The following is a 20,938-nucleotide window of genomic DNA, read 5'->3' as shown; positions in this document are numbered from 1 at the left end:
AAATGCAAATCAGGCCTGGCCCATTTGATAATTTCCCCTTGCTCACCAACTGTCAGGGTTCCCTCCCCACTCTGAACTCTAGGGTACAGATGTGGGGACCCGCATGAAAGACCCCCTACGCTTATTTCTACCAGCTTAGGTTAAAAACTTCCGCAAGGCACAAATCCTTCCTTGTCCTTGGATAAGTACTGCTGCCACCACCAAGTGGGTTAGACAAAGATTCAGGAAAAGGACCACTTAGAGTTCCTGTTTCCCCAAAATATTCTCCAAGCCCCTTCATCCCCTTTCCTGGGAAGGCTTGAGAATAATCTACCAACCAGATAAGTAAAGAAGGTGAGCACAGACCAGACCCTTGGGTTTTTAGGACACTAAAAACCAATCAGATTCTTAAAAAACAGAACTTTATTAGAAAAAAAATAAGTAAAAGAAGCACATCTGTAAAATCAGGATGGGAGGTAATTTTACAGGGTAATAAGACTTAAAACACAGAGGATTCCTCCCTAGGCAAAACTTCAAAGTTACAAAAAACAGGGATAAACCTCCCTCTTAGCACAGGGAAAATTCACAAGCTAAAATAAAAGATAATCTAATGCATTCCTTGCTATTACTTACTATTTCTATAATATTATATGTATCATTTCCATAGGAGCTGGATTACTTGCTTGGTCTCTCTCTTTGTCTTGGAGAGAACACACACAGAGCACAAAAACAAAGCCTTCCCCCCCCAGATTTGAAAGTATCTTCTTTCCTCATTGGTCCCTCTGGTCAGGTGCCAACTAGGTTAATTGAACTGATTAACCCCTTACAGGTAAGGGGATTCTGTACCTCTGGTCAAGAGGGATTTTATATTACTGCATACATAAAGGTTGTTACCCTTCCCTTTATATTTATGGCACCAAGCGATGTTGGAATTCTCAAGCAGGTCTGGGCTAAAGCTGAGTGTATTTTTTGGCAAAAACAGTTCATGCACCAAAAATATTCACTTTTGGTGAATCCAAAACATTTTGCAAAATGTGCTGAATAGTCTCTGCCACAAAGTTTTTTGGGCGGACTGGGGCACCACTGTCAGAACAGTTGTAGGAGGAAGAGGAGCAGCTACCCTCTGGATGATTTTCAGATCCTTGGTTATGGTACTTTTCTGGCAGGTGGGAGACCTGGGTTCTAGTTTCCCTTCTGCTTCATGTCTCTCACATTCCAGGACAGTGCCCTGGATAGTTGGCGAGAGGATATTCTGGTGTAACTGTCTCTCCTGTTGAAACTATTCCACTTTGTATAAATAATTAAATAGGCAAAGGAGCAGGGGCTTGGACTTGAACTTGGGTTTTCTACAGCCTCACAGCCTTCAGATCTCTTGGGTGAATACCATCTGGTCCTGGTGACTTATCACTTTTTGGTTTATCAATTTGTTCCATTTGTTTATCAATTTGCTAAGGACACATTCTTCTTCTTGGAATCTCACATTGACTAGCTTAGGTGGCGAGCCATCTATTATGCTGAATTGCTTTTGTGAATCCCATTTTAAGGCACCTATCTCCTTCCATTTATTGTACAGAAAGCCTGTGCACCTAACTCAGGCTTTGTGAATCCCAGTGATTTTCTAGGTGGCTAAAAGATAGGCATTGCAACATTCAGCACTGCAATGCTTAAGTCCCTTTAATCTTATTATTATTATTCTCTTTGGCTACCATTCCACAGTCTAATAGATCTCAAGGTCAGGACATTTTCCCTGTCTTAATTTGACACCGCTAACATTTAGCAATATCCTCTTACCTATCTCACAGAGGTGTCATGAATTTAAGTGGTTAAATAGTTAAAGTTTGTACATTGCTTTCTACACAGAAAGGACTAAATGGAGGCGTGCAAGACAGTCATTACAAAAGGTAAAGCTATTCAAAATTGAAAGGTGAGGTTTTGTTTTGTTTTGCTTTTACAAATTCAGCAGGTCCTCTTGTTGCAGAATTTTTTGCTAAATTGTGTGATTTCTTTTCAGGGAAGAATGTGTCCCAAATGGGCCATTTCTTAATGCAAAATTAAGCAAAAGTTGTCCAATCAAGATGGATTTTACAATACGGACATACAAAAATTCAAAGTTCTTGCATGTGAAAATACTCACTTCAGTGAAATTGCCAATTAAGTAACACACTGAGGAGTGCAAAATTTCATAGCCTACATTTTCAAAAGCTTGGTTGTCTCAAGCTCTTGGTGCCCAGCTTGACACACTGTAAGAGGGTCTGATTTCCAGAAAGTGCAGAGCACTTGTCCTTTGAAAATCAGACAGAAAATCTGCAGTAAAAGACTTAAGGGTGGCAATTTTGCAACAGAAAAGCTTCAAAAACAGACTCCAACGAGAAACTGCTGACCTTGAATTAATATGCAAACTAGATACCATTAACTTGGGTTTGAATAGAGACTGGGAGTGGCTGGGTCATTACACATATTGAATCTATTTCCCCATATTAAGTATCCTCACACCTTCTTGTCAACTGTCTAAATGGGCCATCGTGATTATCACTACAAACGTTTTTTTCTCCTGCTGATAATAGCTCATCTTAATTAGCCTCTTACAGTTTGTATGGCAACTTCCACCTTCTCTGTATGTGTGTGTGTGTATATATATATATATATATATATATATCTTCTTACTATATATTCCATTCTATGCATCTGATGAAGTGGGCTGTAGCCCATGAAAACTTATGCTCTAATAAATTTGTTAGTCTCTAAGGTGCCACAAGTACTCCTGTTCTTCTTGCAGACTTCTTTAAGGTGTCTCAAACTGGACAATATAAAATCAATAATCACATTTGAGAATGGTGACCTGTGAACTTTACAGGTACCTAGTGCTCTTTTTGTGCTACCCCAACTCTCATGATTTTATTGTGTCTCATGATATGTGGTATTTTCCTTAAAGAGGTGGCTCCAGGAATCATGGGATTACATGAGAATCTCAGCTTGCATGATAAAACAAAACAAAAAAAAAACCCCTCATGACGGCAAAGAAAAGTAGTTAGAAAGGTTCAAAACCAGGCAAATAAAAAGAACCTACATTTTAGTCAATCTCATGAATTTGAAGCCAATTTCGTGATTCTGGGGGGCCTGACTCCTCATTTTTAAATGGTTGGCATTTGGAGTACTACATGTTATTTTTAACGCTAATTGTCTCTCATTTCTTGCAGCACATAGATGTCCCTTATCATATAAATATCGCCACAGTCCAATCTTGCTTCACTTGTGAGATCAGAGGATTAATTCTGCAACATTCAGCTGAAATAAATAAGCCATTCATTCAGACTTCTCTGTGACTTGAGGTCCTCTGTTTTTATGGCTGCTACAGCATCATTTCATTTAAGCTTTGTTCCTTACCTTACCTTTCCTGCCACCACAATCAAGGGGTCAGTATGGCTCAGTCTGTAGTTGTATACCTTTGGGCCATAGTCATTCTTAGTCATTTTAGTAGGAGACCAGATTTATTCTGAAGCTGTCAAAGTATGCTGTAACATGTCACCCCACAGCGGACTATTTTGTTTCACCATGCATATATAATATCCCCAATGAGAATCAAAAGAAGAAAAGGTTCCATAATATGGACCTGAAACAATATTAACATACAGAAATGCCTATTAAAATGGCTATACACTTGTTATTGTACTCATGCTAGCAATTAATTTTTTCTTGTTATTAACTTAGCTATTTTGCCGTATTTTTAAGTACATAACGTTCTTAGCCTGGCTTTTATACTAATATCCCGGACATTATTTTTTTTCAAAACTAACATTTCTTGTTATTGTTGGAGATCAAAAAAGCATCAGACATCTGCTGAAGTGAATATTTTAATCCTCCTCTTTAAAACCAAAACTAAACTAAAGCAACTTTAATGAGAATGTTCAAGAGAAAAAGTCTTCGTAGTAAAGTAACAAGCTTCAGCACATGTTTCTGGCCAGTACGTTGACCCCTAAACAATAAAGCTTCTAATGGATGAAGTTTATTTCCATTACAGTGGCTTAAATGTTTGTACAGTCCCTAGCACAATGGGGCCCTGATTTCCGCTGGGAGTTTTTAGTTGCTATCATAATAGCAGCAGTTAGTGAGCTGCTCTACATGTGACATTTTACACAAAGTATTTAATGCAATCATTTGCATATTTGCAAATAATCTGCATGTGCCCATAAATTTCAGCTTATGGTCAACACGCCCTTCCCCAGATATTGGTAGGGGCACAAGAAGTGGCAGCTGGGAGTGGGTAGCTGGGAGGATGACCAGAGCTGCTGGGTATGTGGTTGAGTGTGGGAAGACATGGGGGTGCTGGGTAGATGAGTGAGTGCTGAAGAATGCTAGGGCATCTAGGATAGATGGATGTGAGAGTGCAGGTGGGTGTGCGGGGGTTGGAAGGTGCTCGGGCATTCTGGGGTGCTGAAGTATGTTGGGAGAGAAGCTGGGGGGGTGGTTTTCTGGGGGGTGAAGATAAAAAAGTCATGTGGGGGCTGGGTGAAGATGTCAAGGGGAAGCTGGAGGGGCCTGGTGGCGTTTGGGAAAGAGGGCTGTCTCTCTTGGGGAAAGCTGGGAGACCGTGAAGTTGGGGGAACCTGTGGCCACAACTGGGCATCTTCTTTCCCCACCTATTGCTGCTGCTGTTGCCTACTCTTCTTCCCAGTTGTTCCTTTTCCGCTAGGATTGAGTGTGAGGAGCCAGAGCAGCTGATGGAGGCTGGCAGAGAAGGGACCATAGCAACGTCTGGTGGCTGACACCAATAATTACTGCAAGAAGAAAAGGAGTACTTGTGGCACCTTAGAGACTAACTAATTTATTTGAGCATAAGCTTTCGTGAGCTACAGTTCACTTCATCGTATGCATTGGATTCGTCGGATGTAGCTCACGAAAGCTTATGCTCAAATAAATTGGTTAGTCTCTAAGGTGCCACAAGTACTCCTTTTCTTTTTGCAAATACAGACTAACACGGCTGTTACTCTAAAACCTGTCAATAATTGCTGCAAATTTCTGCAATCCAGCTGGATGCCGGGCTATGGCAATGCATGACAGGGCTGCTTGGTGGGTGACAGCTGGTAGCCCTATAAATGCAGTATTTATACCATCTGCCTGCATTTTGTAATAATCTGTATACCCAAAAAAGATACCTAAACTGAAGAATAATTATTGTATGGGATCTAGAAGAGCCTCATTTAGTCAGAGGTTTGAGTCCAACCTAATAATTTTTGGTTGCCTCTTTTTCTGTGGCAGGTCGACTTTAAATCTTTGTTGAAAGAAATAAACAGAAAGATGATTAAAACCACTGAACTTGATCATGCAAGCTTTCATTTCCATAGGAGTTACACCCAGGGAGAATCTGCTGAGTAGTACTTTTTTTACCATGTAAAATGAGGTGAGGAACACACAGATTAGCAATACTAGGTCAAATCTGCAAGTGATGTATATGAGGGAATGGGGGAGTAAAGGGGAGGAGTGGTGTGGAAGTTACCTGATAGCAAGTGGAAGTGTGTCTAAGTGACTTTAAGTACATCTAATGGAGTCAAAGGTGGTATAACATACATGTTGAAGGACCTAGAAGAAGGTACAAATGCAAGGGGCAAGTCTTCAACCTTGCATTCTCTAATATAAATACATGGCAGTGTGTATTGTTGTGTGACTTCACTGTCTCCTTATGATGGATTAGCACAGGCAGGCAGAGACCCTGGAGCGAGGACACTGGCAGGAGCTCAGAATGCATTTACACTACTGGAAGAGTAAAACACTTTTGCTTTTCCTCTAGGCAGAAAGTACACCTCACCCATCTCAGCTTCCTAAAAACGAGGTCCTTCTTCTTTTGGCGGCGGAGGGGAGCCACATCCCTTTAGGGGTTGTCTGTGGTGGACGTCCACACCCTCAGACCCTGCAGCCCGTGCAGTACATCTCCTGCACTGTTCCGCCTTTCGAAAAAGACGTGTCCTCGAGTCCACATAACAAAATGATCAAAAGAAGAAACTATAAAAACAAGGTTTTTATGTCCATCTGGTAGCCCAGCCTTCCTTGCAAGTGTACTACCCTTCAAAAGGAAATGTCACTTTTGTCATAATCCTGGTTGCTATGGGGATGAGACCTATCAATTTCCTGGCCACACAGTCAGCACAGGTTGGACACCATTGTTCAACAGCCTGGCTAGTAATGTCTGGCTGATACCCACCTGCTGTGAGCTTCTCTACCCCAAAATGTCTCTCACCAGCTATGTAGTATTTGCAACACCTGCATCACTAACAACAGGTCTGTTCTTTGAACCCTGATTATTTGGCCACTTGTTGGCTTCTCACCTCTCTTATTTACTATTCCTTCCTCTGGAAAGCAAGGGAAAACTCCCCTAATTTAGTGCCAGGCTATGCAATCTAATCTTCTGGTGCTCTATGAGCTACCCAACCCAGTATAACTCTGTTTCTGACTGTTCCAAGAGAGTGTGCCACCAGCAATCAAACCTTTCTAATGTCCCATCCAGATGTCTCCAAAATGGCCTCTAGTCTGAGATTATTTCTCTGACATTATACCTCTTACCAGGACTGGAATTACCTCCTCTGACCTTAACAGGATTATTACATCCCTACCACAGTTACCCTATATTCAGCAATGGCATCATTCTGGCAAATTACAGGGATGCATTTTCCAATTGTAATGCATGTTTTATCTCCAACCTATGCCCTGTAGTCAGAGTTTTGTGCCACAGCAAAACCCCATACCAATTTAATGTTGTCAATTTCTACACCAGTTTGGCAATTACCCATTATATCCATCCTTTGGCCATTTGCCCCACTGAGTCCCCTACTGCTGTGTCCTGAGTTTTGTGTTCCCAGACCCCCAGTGCTGCTCCCTTATACCCTTCCAGCTGGTGGATCTCCTCCAATTCATTTGCACTCCTCAGTTGTATCCAGACATCCCTTCAATTCTGAAGCACTTAGAGGAGAGGAAAGTGATCAGGAACAGTCAGCATGGATTCACCAAGGGCAAGTGATGCCAGACTAATATAATTGCCTTCTATGACGAGATAACTGGCTCTGTGGATGAGGGGAAAGCGCTGGACATGTTGTTCCTTGACTTTAGCAAAGCTTTTGACACCGTCTCCCACAGTAGTCTTGCCAGCAAGTTAAAGAAATATGGGCTGGATGAATGGACTATAAGGTGGAGAGAAAGTTGGCTAGATTGTCGGGCTCAGCGGGTAGTGATCAATAGCTCCATGTCTAGTTGGCAGCCGGTATCAAGTGGAGTGCCCCAAGGGTCGGTCCTCAGGCCGGTTTTGTTCAATATCTTCATAAATGATCTGGAGGATGGCATGGATTGCACCCTCAGCAAGTTTGCAGATGACACTAAACTGGGAGGAGAGGTAGATACGCTGGGGCGTAGGGATAGGATACAGAGGGCTCGAGACAAATTAGAGGGTTGGGCCAAAAGAAATCTGATGAGGTTCAACAAGGACAAATGCAGAGTCCTGCACTTAGGACGGAAGATTCCCATGCACCGCTACAGACTAGGGACCGAATGGCTCAGCAGCAGTTCTCCAGACAAGGACCTAGGGGTTACAGTGGATGAGAAGATAGATATGAGTCAACAGTGTGTCCTTGTTGCCAAGAAGGCCAATGGCATTTTGGGCTGTATAAGTAGGGGCATTGCCAGCAGATCGAGGGACGTGATCGTTCCCCTCTATTCGACATTGGTGAGGCCTCATCTGGAGTACTGTGTCCAGTTTTGGGCCCCACACTACAAGAAGGATGTGGAAAAATTGGAAAGAGTCCAGCAGAGGGCAACAAAAATTATTAGGGGACTGGAACACATGACTTATAAGGAGAGGCTGAGGGAACTGGGATTGTTTAGTCTGCAGAAGAGAAGAATGAGGGGGGATTTGATAGCTGCTTTCAACTACCTGAAAGGGGGTTCCAAAGAGGATAGATCTAGACTGTTCTCAGTGGTAGCTGATGACAGAACAAGGAGCAGTGGTCTCAAGTTGCAGTGCGGGAGGTTTAGATTGGATATTAGGAAAAACTTTTTCACTAGCAGGAAGCATCACATCCCTATCTGCAACTTCCGGAGAGTGGGGTCATTCCTCTCTGGAAAAAGGGGGGCTCCTAGTGAATGCATTACCTAGGGAGGTGGTGGAATCTCCTTCCTTAGAAGTTTTTAAGGTCAGGCTTGACAAAGCCCTGGCTGGGATGATTTAGTTGGGGATTGGTCCTGCTTTGAGCAGGTGGTTGGACTAGATGACCTCCTGAGGTCCCTTCCAACCCTGATATTCTATGATTCTGTATTACTAATGAAGTTGTTTCATGCTAGGGCATCCTTATTGCTGTGTCCCTTCCTGCACGGGCTGTTGCTGCTAGCTGCCTGAGCTGATTCCCATAGTTTCCAAGGGACGTTGTTTCTCTGACTTGACATTTCTGGTCTGCACGTGCCATCCGAGACCAAACTTCATGTAAAGGAGCCTCAGATTGCTGTTCCAATGCCTCTTTCAGGGCTTGCCAATCTGTCTGTACCCAGGGGAGGCAGGCATATGCACACGTACCACGCCCTGCCTTTCAGTAGCAGCACCAAAAAATCCACCTTCGCTCCTTCAGACCATTGATTCGGACCATTCAAAGGCTCCAATCATCCTCAGCCCCTGCAAATTGATGAGGCATAAAAAATATGGGTGTTTTTCAGAGTCTTTCCATTACTGAGGTTCCCTGGTACACGTCACCCTCTTCATCGCCGTCATCTGCCATTTTCCTTCCTTCCTAGACTATGTGCTGATCCCACTCTGCCACCAGTGTCATGTGAACTTTCAGTCTCCTTCTTGATGGGATAACACAAGCCGGCAGAGGCTGTGGATGAGGACACATTCAGTAACAACAGAATGTGCACTTATGACTAGAAGAGGGGACAGACGCTGCTCCCATTCTGCTGCTGGTGCTGCTGACTCCAGAACACTTGATTTTTTTGCAGGAAGCACCACACCCCTATCTGCAACTTCCGGAGAGTGGGGTCATTCCTCTCTGGAAAAAGGGGGGCTCCCTTTTGGGGCTGTCTGGGGATGTGCCACAAACAAATACCCAGACAACACAGTAACTCTGTTATAGAACATTTTTTAAAAAGTTCCCCCAAAACAAAACCCTACCAAAACAAACCATTCCATGGCATACACAATTGTCTCTCTGGGAACAGGATGAGAGAAAGAACAAACCATACATGACCAATGTTGGTCACATCACTTAATTCACTGCTAGAAAGCACTTAGCTGCTACAAGAAGGAGGGTGGTATAAGAACCCAAATAGAACAGACAAAATTTAACTTGCCTTTAAATTTGGCCCACTTTGGGAACATAACTTTTGGGACAGTTGGGGCCTAACCCAAAGCCCACTGAAGTCACCATGGCTTCAATATGCTTTGAAGAATCCCTCCTAGCAATCAGCTGAGTGCTTCTTGGAATCATTTCAAGTTTTTCCTCACTAAGGGCTCAATCCAAAGTCAATGCAAATCTTTCAGTTTCAATATTACTGAGTCCCTAACGCTAAAATGCTGTGGTTCTTATGCAAAATATTTCAATAGATATTTCCTTAGACACTCGTACAGTAAGAGATATTGTAGGTAACACAGGAGAAATTTAAAGTATTGACTAGATGGGTAGCTGACACATTAGGCTCTGCTGCTGCCTGGCCATTAGAAGCTTGAAAAGCATAGAAGAATTTTAATCCTCCTCTCCAATCTGCAAAGGGGTGTGCTTCACCAATAAGGCCAGAACAATATCTGTTTTTAAAAAAACCAAAAGGAAAGAGGAGAATTTAAGTATTTGTCCAAACTTTTTCTCCAAATATTGCCAAGATAGGACCTAATTTCTTAACGCGCTGAAGTTTGTGAGAATTTTGCTCACAGAAAGGACATAGAATGCTGCCCAAATTGCTCAGATTACTCTGCATCACAGATGTACGACCTTATGCCAATACAGACCATGGGCATAATAAATCCAGCAACCTCTAGATTACTGAAGAAGCTCCAACGCAGAATGTTCTGAATACATTTGAACTGGAAGAGAGGAGGTATTTATAATGGTTAGAACAGTCAGAGTTCAGAATAACATTGGCTCGACTACTGACTTGTTCTGTGTCCTTGGCAAACCATTTAAACTTTATGTGGCTGAGTTTCATCACCAGCAAAATGAACATACTAGAGCATACCTAGTTAACAAGGAGGCTGGAAGGAAAGTTTGTAAAGCACTTCTGAGATCGTGAGAGAGACATAATTGTGAGGCAAAGAATTAACAGTGTTCATTACATGTGCAGAGAGAGAGAGAGAGATCTATGTTTATATGAATACACACAGCATATTGCAGATGTAGATCCTTATGTTCCAAACCACCAAAAGCTCATGTACAACAGGGAATAGAAGTACTGAAGAAAGGAAACTGAAGGAAAAACAACATTAAAACTACCTACGTTGCAGCATTTCCTTAAAGCAAGAAATAGCTTTGATACTGTCATCAGTGTACCATTTACAAAAGTGTTTGGTAATTCCAGAGTGGAAATAAAAGAACTGTCCTTTAATAAACTGGCAACTCTGCTAACCATAAAAACAATTACTAAAGGAAAAGGCATTACACTTTAATACCACTTCATCTAGACAGATCAGTGTCTGTTTGGGTGGGTGGTTCTTCGATTATGTGTTTGCTAAAAAATGTTTTGGAGCAGTTAAGCTAGAAGGATATCATGCATCACATCCTTTAGTCCTCATGGGCTTTTTCCTTTTTAAAAAAACATTCAGTCCGGTCCCTCAGAGTTCAGAAGTGCAGCACCTGCCTCTCTGATTGTCTGCTAAAGAAAACTATACCTCCACAGGTGGGGGTGGAGGTTACTTTGCCACTATTCAGTTAGGGCCAGATTCCAATACCCTTACACTGAGTAGTATCTGACACCTCAGATAGCCCATTGATTTCAGTGGGACTACTTATGGAGTTACTACTCAGGGTGAGTAAAGGGTATCAGAATCTGGCCTTTAGAAGAGGCCTGAGTTGCAACTTGCCAATTTGTATTTGTACTATGAAATCCCCTACCCCAAAGGTTGGTGGTAATCATTCCTAGGGTTTTAATTTGGCAGACGGTAGAAATAGAACATCGGTCATGAAGTTCAGATAGCTGATCCCCCTTTAAAATTTGAGGGTGTTCAGGTATGGGATTTTGATTTGGGCCTATCTCTGGTTAAATCCCAATTATTTTGCTGCTTACAAACTGGTACATCAGAAGCTGGATAAGGAAAGGGCATAGCTATTTAACGTAGTGGTTGGTTCCAGTCCTCCAACTGACTTCAGAGGTACATGGCGTAGATGGAATCCAAGACCATGCTCTGTTTTGTAGACATTTGCTAATCAAATTAGCATATTAAAATGTTATCTGTAGAACAAAATGCAAGAACTAACAGACACAAACTTAGGACCATTCCCTTCCTGGGCTTTAGTTGTACCCCGAACCAACTCTGGGACCACAGATAAATTGTCAAGTAGCATAAACTGAGAAGCACTTTCTGTCTGCTTCACAGACAAAGAAGAGCTGGAGAAACATTCCCCTTTAACAGGCACACAGCTTGGGATCTCATTTCCCTTGTCCCACACACAGGGCTGTTCACAGACAACTGCTTGGAGATTGGGGGTAGCTCCCTCCATAGGCAAGTCAATACCCCTAACAGACACAGGCACATTTTCTTTACTGTCACAATTCTCCACACAAGTAACAGGTAAGGTTATCCTTGACTTCTCAAACTGCTGACTAGACAAAGCCATCAGCTCACAAGGCTGCCTAGGCTCATCTAAACTTTCCCTGCCTTCCTTGTCCTCCTTTCCCTTGTCCCAGCACATCGGGCTGGTTACAGACAAATACCAGGAGAGTGGGGCAGCTTCCTTACCAGGTAAACTGCTGTTCTCCACACTACACTGAGCTACTTCCAGCAAATCACAGTCACCTTTTTCAGGTCTACTTTTATAAGCTGCATTAGCCAACAATCCATCACCCATCAAAAATCTACCCTTTCCTTCCTCAGCGAGGGCTTTAACCTGACCATCGACTTTAATCTCCTGAGAAACTTTTTCCTAACCAATGAGTTCTTTCTGTGCTTGATCTAATTCCAGATTCACTTCTGAGACATTAGACAGACATTCATAAACTTCATTCCCAGACAAACAGCTCTTTGCCACCTTTCCCAGGTTAGAGTCACCCTCTCCTGGCCATAGCAAAACTGGTTAAACATAGACAACTGTTCAGAGTAATACAACATACCAACATTGTTATAAACTGGACTTTCAAGAGGATACAGTTTCTGCTGTTCTTCCATTGCTTTTTTGACTTGGCGCTTAAGTCTGGCAGTTTCTTGTTGCATCTGACGAACCTTCTCCTCAGCAGCCAGCAATTCCATACGTCCCCTATGAGCCCTTTCCTCTCTTTCAGCAGCTTCCTTCTGTCTTTCAGCAGCTTCTTTTTCCAGCTGGGCCAAGGCTTGCTTCTCTCTCATTCAAATTTCTGCCAGTTTTTGATTATGTTCAAACTGCAGGCTCTCTCTCAGGGCTTGCAGTTTCATTGCTTCTGCTGGTGCTTTCTGGCTCATGGTCACTGACCTTTAACCTAACAAAACTCTCAATACCAAAATTCCAATTTGGATAGTGTGGGGTTCTGATCCAACGTTTAATTGACCTGGTTCTGTGGATCCTGGCACAATTACGCCACTGTAACGATGCGGCCTCTGGCAGGACACTACTGAGAGTATCAATTCAGGACAAATTGCCTGGATTAAGGTAATCACAGCCCAAGGCTGGATATCCTTTACTATTAAGGTATGCCAAACCAGCCAAACAGAGAGGACTTTGGTTTTAGCCCACTGGCTAACCAGAAGTCATACAAGCAATTCCCTCATATACTCCAGTTCTCTTGTATCACCTCCAGCACCACTACTTATGGGGATGAATGATTATGAAAACCAATACCCCAGTAAAAGAAAAAGGTTCTCCCAATCCCAAAGGACCAAGCCCTAGACCCAGGTCAATAGACAAGTCAGAGTTTACCCACAAATCAAACTGTTTCTAATCCTTTAGAATCTAAAGGTTTATTCATAAAAAGAGCAGACTTATTTAACTCTCTCTCTAAGTGGTCTCAGTGCCACTAGATGGGACAGAACACCACACCCTGGTGCAACAGGAGCAGGTCCTCCCTTCTCTCAGGGAGAGGGACCTTCAGGCAGTTGCTGAGGGAGAGATCCTGCCTTCCTTCAGGGCCTGCAAGTTAGAGGTCCTTCCTCTTTCCTAGTCTGCCCACAAGTCCTCATCCAGTCTGTGCACCCCCTGCAGGTGTGATGGAGCTGGGCTGGCTGAGGCCAGAGCAGCTCCTTAACCCCTTGTTCCCCAATGTGGGGTTTGTATTCCTCATCACAAGTCCAAACAGAGGAGAAAAAACCTTGAAGATACAGCTTTCTATACTGTTAATGGCTAACAGGCCTAGCAGGCCTGAGGGCGTATTTTTCCAAGGAGAGCTTTTTGTTATCTTGGGTATGCCGATCTAATGCTGCAGACGCATATTTTGGGTAGCGAATTATAATTTCATCCAGCAGTGACAATGTGAATTTTGAATCCTTTTTTAACCTGGCTTCTCTTTAACTCCTTGGAAGGTGACTTTAGATGATGCTTCATGCAGCAGGCATTCTTTTGCCCTGTGTCATCCAGGCTTTTCTGTTGCTGGATTCGGGAGGAGGGTTGGTGAGAATCCACTCTGCTGCCTGCAGAATGCTGCATTCTGACCAAAAGTATGTTACTTTGGGTCCTGATTTCCTTCTGTTCCTGGAGGGTGATGTTTGGAAGATTTTCATGGCGCATGAAACAAAGACAGAGTGAGTAATGGTAAAGGTCCCCAAAACATGACTTCAGCCTACCCTGCAACAGCCAGATCCAGCCTCTTAATTTTTTTTGTATTGATTTAAAGTAAAATTAGTGTTACTCACACACCTGCATAGGGTGTGCGTGTCTGAATCCTCCAAGGGCAGAAATGACATGGAGTGTACATGAGAATTTATGAGTGATACTGAAGCATTCCACAATGTTGGAAATCATGGCCTTGTGGACAGACAGAAAGCAAACTGTGGGATTCTTTCTCACTCCCCCCATGGCAGTACAATGAACATACCTTCTGTTTCATTCCATTGGAAGACACTTCCACACCTGCTGGGCCAAGCCTGCTGCCTGGGACTGCGGGTGCTACATGTGGCCAGCAATGGGCCAGAAGGAGGAGGATCATGCAGGAGCTTTTGGAGATAGGGGCAAGGAGGAACACCTTCCTTTCAAAAGAGCCAAGGAGGAGAGGGACATGGTCCATGAGGAGAGACCGCTCCAATGGTTCCTGGAGGAAGAGAGGAAGAGCAGGGAGGAGGACCGATTGCTCAGGGAGGGAATGCTGGATATGGGGGCCAGCAGGGTGGTTCATCCAGCTCATGTCACAGCACCAGCCCCAGTGCGTGTGCCGGCTGCAAAGTCTGCAGGCTAACTGTGACAGTGGAATGGTGTTCCCGGGCCTGGCTCACAATGGTTGCAGGGTGGAGTTTGTGGCAGGGCCAGTGAGCAAAATTACAGATGGGGTTTCTGTTCCCAACTATTGACAGCTGTGTGTCTCAGAGAAAGATCCTCTTACCCCTCTCTCCAAGAGATGTACTCTTGTCTCCAAAACCAGTGAGGTGGCAGAGCGTATACTAGTTTATGCCGTAGCCAACACGTTTTCTGGCCAGCCTTGAACTCTCTAATTCCCTGATGAATGTTCTTCTGACACTTAATGGCTTTTATATTTTTGCTCTAGCCATTATTCATACACTTAGCCTAGTGAGCCAGGTCCCACTTCCACGTGGTGCCTCACTTTCCCCCTCTCTGAAGTGGGGATAATCCTAACCGACAATTAGACAGTGTTTCATCCTCAGATCTTGCTTCCCAAATCCCTGTCCTCCTTGCCCAACACTGGCCTCTCCCCATTTCCCCAAACTTCCATGCCTATCTTAGTGCCTGTCTCATCCCCCAACTGCAAGTTCTCAGACACAGTCTCCCTTCAGCGAGCTAAAGCTTCCCCTTGCTCTGGAGCTGGAATCGCATGTCCTGAGAGCTTCCCTTGCATGATGTATTCACCATGGGCATGAGAAAGAACAACACCCATATGCAGGTAGAACAGCAACCTCCACCTCTGTCCCAGCAGCAGGATGGCCTTTGGTCCCTGCTCCCTCGGACAGCTGGAGCTACTGAGAGGTGGGGTTGGCAGAGCACGAGAACAGCCCATAAGGTTAAGAAATGGCAGGGAGAGCCTCTTTCCTCAATGGGACATTACGTTGTCCCTCCGTGGGCAGTCCTCTCTTTCCGCAGGCTGGGTTTTGGTTCCTGGATTCTGCTCAGAAGCCCAGCTCCCATCCCTAGCAGCTGGGCTGTACCCTACTCTGCTGTGCACCAGGCCCTCTGCAGAGAGCTGCTCTGGGCAAGGACTGCAGAGCCAGCTGTCTTCCTGGCAGGTGTAGCCCCAATTTCCATAACCCTGACCCATGGTCTCCCTCCGCTGGCAGGCTCTGAGCAAGGTCTGCCCAGAGAACATGGATGATGAGCTGTAGATCCTGCTGACAGCACGAGCAAGCACAGACAAACTCCAGCACATCCTGGAGGTGAGCAGAATGGGGAGGGGCAGAAGGGGTTTTACCATAGCCCTGGGGACTCCTAGAAAGAAGAGACTGGAAAATCCATGATTCTTTTGGATCCTTCTGAGTATGCATTTGTGATATAAACTCACTGGGTGACCTTCGGGGTTAACTCACTTTCCCCTTCTGGCATCAGTCTTCTCCACTATCAACTCTACCCTTGGGGAGAAGGACATAAGCCCTGACAATCACCTTCACCTGTGGGTGTCTGGCCTTGGGAGCCTAAGCCAACTGGACTATCTGCCCCATCACCTAAACTGCCCTGTCTTTCCCTCCTAGGGCCTTGTCCTAAGTGCTCAGACTAGCCCCTTCCCGGCTTGTTCCTGACCTTTCAAGGACTCTCCAAGCCCCTCCCATGCCTGCTCCCCTTGGGGTCTCTCTCCTGGCTGAGCACAGGCTGCCCTTATACAGCGGACGCTCGCTAGAGCATGCATCGCTACAGCACGGATCCACATACTGCGCGGTCATGGCGATGGATCCCAAATTTAAATATTTAAATTAGAATCCATGGTAATGTGGCCCCCACGTTAACGCGGTACCGTGCATGGATCCCGAACCCCGCATTCTAGCGAGGGTCCCATGTATCTCTCAGCAGGTCTGGGTCCTAGTCACATGCTGCTTCTTGTCACGTGACCCCCACACTTATTCCCTTCACCCTAGGGAGCTGCATAACCTGGGCTAGGTGCAGTTGAGCTTTCCTGGCCATCTCACCCTGGGACAGGCTGAAACTGGAAACCTGTGGGATAACAGTAACTGTTTGCTCTCAAAGGTGCTGAAGACATAATGGAAGAGGAAATCCTTTGGCCTGGATTTAAATTATTCCAACTGAAAGCGAATGAGAGAAAATAGGTCCAGAGTTAGCTTCCTAGCAGCAGAAAATGTACAGATTGATGGATGTTAAGGTCAGAAAGGACCATTATGTACATCTAGTCGCACCTCCTGTAGAATGTCACCAAGTGGTTCCTTCAGCCAACCATAACATGGGACTGAGCCAGAGCACGTCTTTTGGAACGACATCCACATGCATTAGAGCAGGGGCTCACAAACTGGGGGTCGGGCCCCCTCAGGGGGTCACAAAGTTATTACATGGGGGGGTCGCAAGCAGTCAGCCTCCACCCCAAACCTCGCTTTGCCTCCAGCATTTATAATGGTGTTAAATATATTAAAAAGTGTTTTTAATTTATAAGGAGGGATCATACTCAGAGGCTTGCTATGTGAAAGGGGACATCAGTACAAAAGTTTGAGAACCACTGCATTAGAGGCAGCTGACTAACGGAAAATCTTTCTTCTGCAATGATGTGGGGGTAAGGGACATGGAGGAAAAGACATGGAGGCTGTGACTAAAATTAGAGCAGTGAGGCCAGGATAACCCAGCCTGGGTCCCAGGATTGGCGATCAGAAGACCTGCTGTTTTCTATTCCTGGCTTTGGGACCATGAGTGAGTCTCTTCACCGTTGGATGCCTCGGCTTCCCCAACTATCAAATAGAGCTAATCAAGCTTTTGTTTGTTCTCCCCATTTTACCGGGTGGGAAACCGAGACATAGTTGGGATCTGTCTACACTACAGGTCTGTAGTGCATTTTTAACCCCCACATGTTGTTCAGAGCCTATGGACAACACAGCTCCTAAACGTGTGTTTGTTCTTTGCTTATCCCATATGTACCAGCAGGCTGGACGGCCTTTTCTCACTGTGCTGTGGGGAGCAGGTCCTGGGTACTACGGGTCTGAAGAAGATCTCAAGGACTAATTTTTAAAAATATTTTTATCAATGAATTAGGAGAGAACATACAATCCCTGCTGATAAGATTGGTGGGTGACAAAATACCTGCAGTGTGGTAATTACTGAGGAGGAGAGGGAAGTGATACAGAGCAATCTGGCTCATTCGACAAGCTGGGCCCATTCAAAGAATACAAGTTTGACCAGAGCCAAATGCAAGGTCCTACACCTAGCAACAAGGCATGCCGGCCACACCCCCAGAAAGGGGAAGTGTATCCAGGAAAGCAGTGACTCTGAAAAGGATTTAGGGGCCATAGTGGAGAAGACACTCAGCATGAGCTCCCAGCGTGATGCTGTGGTGACCAGGGCTCAAGCCATCCTTAGACGTGTGAGCAGAGCCGCGAGTAGGATAGGGAGGTGAGACAGTATCATTGAGACTGATATTGGAATACGACCTCCAGTTTTGGTGTCCTCGTTTGAAAAAGATGTTGAGAAATTGGAGCTGGGGCAGCAAAGAGCCACCAAATGTTCTGAGGGCTGGAGAAAAATGCCTTCTAGTGAGCTATTGAAAGAGCTCAACCTGTTTAGCTGATGAAAAGAAGATTGAAAGGTGACTTCACTGAAATGTGGAAGTGCCTTAATGGAGAGAAAATCTTGGGTATTAAAGGGCTCTTTAATCTAGCAGAAAAAGGCATAACCAGACCCAATGGCTGGAAGGTGAAAAGAGACAAATTTCATATTAGAAATAAGGCACAAATATTCAACAGCGAGGATGATTCATCACAGGAACAAGCTACCAAGGAAAGTGGTGGATTCTCCATCTCTTGATGTCATTTAATGAAGACTAGATGCCTTTCTGGAATGTGTTTGCACCCAAAGTAGCGATTGTGTATACAGGAGGCCTGTGATATGTAGGGGGTCAGATGAGATGCTCTAATGGTCTCTTGTGGCCATAAAGTCTACTCATTTCTGAAAAACTGAGTGTAGCATTAGGAGCAGCTTCTGATGTTTTACTGTCTAGCCGGCTTGCTTCCTAGAATGAACACTCATTGAGTGGGGTGATCCACAGGGATTAGCTCAAACCTCCAAAGTGTCTGGCCAGCTGCAGGACATTAGCATGGCAGGGGAGGGGTGGGTAGGCTGACCAGATAGGAAGAGTGAAAAATGGGACAGGGAGTGTGGGGTAACAGGAGTCTATATAAGAAAAAGCCCCAAATATCGGGACTGTCCCTATAAAATCAGGATATCTGGTCACCCTTGGGGCGGGTGTGGCAGTGACATCACAAAGGCCTTTTGCAGGATCTCAGCCTATTGGTCAAAGGTGGTGGGGAGGTGGTGACCTCACAGAGAGATGCTGACATCAGCCAGGCAGGACAGGGGCTCAGGGCCAAGGAAACCTTAGAGACCCCTGTGGCTCTGCTTCAGCAAGTCTCCTTCTCGAGGTCTCTCTTTGAGGACTGAGAGAGTATTAGGGTTTACATACGTGAGCGCGAGGAGGACCCTCTTTAAAGTTTTCTCCTTTCCTTTTACTGATTTTACCAGGAAACAGACATCCCTGTTTACAAGGTAAGAGTCTCTGAGAGGTATGGAACCTGTTCAGTTTGATCCATTTGGTGCCAGCTGAATTCTAGGTATGGAAAACACTAGCTTAAGGTGGCAGAATTTTATTCCCCACCTAGGATTTTGTCCCTTAGAATCACTGGGAACATTGGGATTTGTCCTTTTGTTTTACCTTTTCCTCCATCCCTCCCCCCTTTCTCTTCTTCTCTTACTTCTTTTGTCCTTTCCCTTGTTCCCCTCCCGCCACCAGGAGGTGTGGGTGTGGTGTGGGTATCACTGGGGGTGCTCTGCAGCTCCCATTGTGGAAGGTTCACCCAAAAATGTGGGGCTGAAATAGTGCTCGGCCAGTGATCCCCACCGGTGACCTGGGCCATCCTTTGGGCTCTCTGGTGAGAATCCTCAGCCTCCTGCCCCTCAGTCTCTACCCTGATTGGCTGACCAGGGGGTTATTGACAGGGAGGAGACTCAGATCCTTCTTGTTCTCTTTTAAGACCAAGTAAATAAGTCATAACCAGTCATATGTTTGATGAATTTTGCTGCTTCTCTGCAATAATTGTCTCGGAGCAGTTCATGATTCTCTCTACAATTCCAGTTCTCCTAAAATACTTGCTGAATAATTACTGTGAACTGTTGTTGGTCTGGAGCTCATCTGAGAGCACTTTATTCAGATCATTCAGTGTATGAGATTTAAGATCCGATGGTTAGTTTAAAAGTCAGGCTCTTGGGTCCTATTCCCAACTCTGCCACTGACTGGCTGTGTGACCTAAGACAAGTGAATTCTCCTTTCTCAGCCTAAGCTCCTCCCTCTTTCCAGTAAAGATAACAATCCGCTCCTACCTACCTCAGGGTGGGTGGAAGATGGGGATACACTGGAAAGTGTCACTAGAAGCAGTGCATAATATGAGGTGTCCTATCACGTTTACTCAAATCAGATTATGTCATAATAGAATAGCTGAAATATTCTACTTTATTTGTATTTAATTATTTTGAAATTGTTAAGAGCAGCAACTACTTAGCTCAGACTGAAGCATCTTATCTAATTTTTGAGATCTCAGTGTCTCCTCTTTGTGTGAGAGGAAATAATTTAACACACTGTGTGACAAACAGGAGATGCTTTTGTTTTGCAACAAAATATTCGCAAAAAATTTTCATCCCACTTGTCATGATTTCAAGAAACAAACTGGTTTAGTCTGAATGGGATTTTCTGACAGAAACGGTTTCAATTAAATTTCCCCACCATCTCGATTCCTGGGCTCTATCCCTGCCTCTTGGGGGTTTGTTGTCTGTTAGAACAGGAGTCAGGACTGGTGGCTTCTCTTTCTGGCTCTACCACCACCTTGCTGTGTAGGCCCTTAGGTAGGTCACTTCCCTTCTCTGTACCTCAGGCACCCCATCTGTCCAATGGGAACACGGACAATTCTCGAACTCTGGGCAGTCGTGAGCCTGGGTGAGATAAGGGGCATTAAAGCCCTTTGTGAAGGAGAAAGGGGAGTTTCACAGTGTTGAGCACCAAGAAATTCTAAACTTTGCTAAAATGTCTAGTCTGCAGAAACAAGAAATGGTCAGGGCCAAATTTTAACCATTGTCTTTTTTCAAGCCCATTCAAGGATGTGAGTCCCACTCTTTTAGGTACCTCAGGTTCTTTGCCAGGAGGAGAGAAGAGGTTCCTGCCTCCATTTTTGTGGCCTTAACAAAACAGATGCTGTGCCCCAGTTCTCGTCTGAGATCCCCGAAAAAGAACATCTTCCCATCCATTAACAAGACAGTAGCTATCTTTAAAAGGGGAACAAAGAGAACCCTGGGACATACAGACTAGCTAGCCTCACTTCCATACCTGGAAAGACACTAGAACACATTATTAATGCAGTTTGTCAGCATTTACAGGATCATTTGGTTTTTAGGGCTATTGAGCATGGATTTGTCAAGAACAAATCATGCCAAACCAATCCTATTTCCTTCTTTGGCAG

The sequence above is a fragment of the Eretmochelys imbricata genome, chromosome 3 (genome assembly GCF_965152235.1).
Source record: "Eretmochelys imbricata isolate rEreImb1 chromosome 3, rEreImb1.hap1, whole genome shotgun sequence".
Taxonomy (NCBI): Eukaryota; Metazoa; Chordata; order Testudines; family Cheloniidae; genus Eretmochelys; species Eretmochelys imbricata.
The sequence above is the reverse complement of the archived record's forward strand: the minus strand, read 5'-3'. Positions refer to the sequence as shown.